The sequence below is a fragment of the Apaloderma vittatum genome, unplaced genomic scaffold, assembly GCF_000703405.1.
Source record: "Apaloderma vittatum isolate BGI_N311 unplaced genomic scaffold, ASM70340v1 scaffold943, whole genome shotgun sequence".
Lineage (NCBI taxonomy): Eukaryota > Metazoa > Chordata > Aves > Trogoniformes > Trogonidae > Apaloderma > Apaloderma vittatum.
In genome coordinates this window covers 64,257-65,629 of record NW_009708368.1, presented here as the reverse complement: position 1 = coordinate 65,629, position 1,373 = coordinate 64,257, and positions in this window count along the sequence as shown.

Below are 1,373 nucleotides of genomic sequence, written 5' to 3'. Positions count from 1 at the left end.
ACCTGCTTGCAGCAATCGTCTCCATGTCAGACCGATGGCAGGGAACAATGCTTATATCCCTATAAAACTATTATTTTAATGTTATTTAACACCTCTTGCATGAGTATTGTCTTTCCCAGTGGCCACAGGCAGATACTTGTATAACCAGGAATAACGTTCTCCCGGTCTCCCTTCTCCCAATTATTTTCAGACTTCCTGAGTTGGTTGCGGTTTCACGGAGTAATTCTCCTTCCACAAATTTGCCGAGTTTCTTTTTGATGTCATATAAACTACTGCCACTCTAACAAGACAAAGACTTCCACAGGCCAACTTTCATATGTAAAATTTCCCCATTTTATGTCCTCCTGTTGCCGCTCTGCTTTGGTTTCAAAGGACACTCTCCCACTACTTCAATTTTTTAAAAACAAACCACACTATACTCTGGTAGATGGTCTGGAGTTTTTGGCAAGTACTCCTCGAGGCAGTTGCAATCGCTCATTTAAATCTCATTTATTTTTATTTTAGAAAGCTCCCTAACAACACAAAAGATTTCTTTCCTGCATCTCACTGGAAATGTGTGCATATTGCCATGGCAACTAAACCAGAGATTTTTGTGGTCCCAGTCCCATTTTATTGGTTATTAGATATCTGTGCAATAAATATATATAGATTTGTTCTCCCATCTGTCTGTTCCATCTGCTTATTTCCAAGTGAAATACAACCATTTGGATCAGCCACAGCTTTCTCTTCTTCCTCATGGGACTGGCTGAAGGCAACAGGTGAATCTGCTGGTGGTCATGGAAGAGATGAAGGGAAGGCGGTAGGAAGGACGTTGCTGTGGACATGAACCTGACCATGACACACGTGGAAAAACCTGTGATGACACCACCTGCAGGGTTGCACCAGTTCTTCCTCACAGTCCAAGTCCCTGGCTATGATGCTGGACAGCCCATTATCAAATATCTCCCAGGTGTGAAGGTGAAGAGAAGCTCAAGAGGACTGTGGCCAACACAGACCTCATTTGCTCCTGGTGTGGCCCAGCTGCAGCTTAACCCTGGCCAGTTGGTTTCCTGTCACCGGGGAAGTCGAGTCACACGTTATGTCTCAGGTCAGAGAACAGAAAACTCACCACAGCTCAGCTGCATCCATGAAGAATCCTTTCTACCTTCCCAAAAAGTGGAGAAAAGTATTACCTCATCCCAGCACACGCTGTTCCATGGAATGGGAAAACACCAGTAATGAGACCTCTGTGCCAAACCGACTGTCTTCCTCTCTACAGTCATCTGCCTCGGATGGGAACCCACGCCAAAAGCTATTCGACATGCCCCTGTCTGAGGGAATAATGCCTTCTGGCAATGTTTGCCTTGCCTGCCCACCCCCACAGCCTCTGCTGG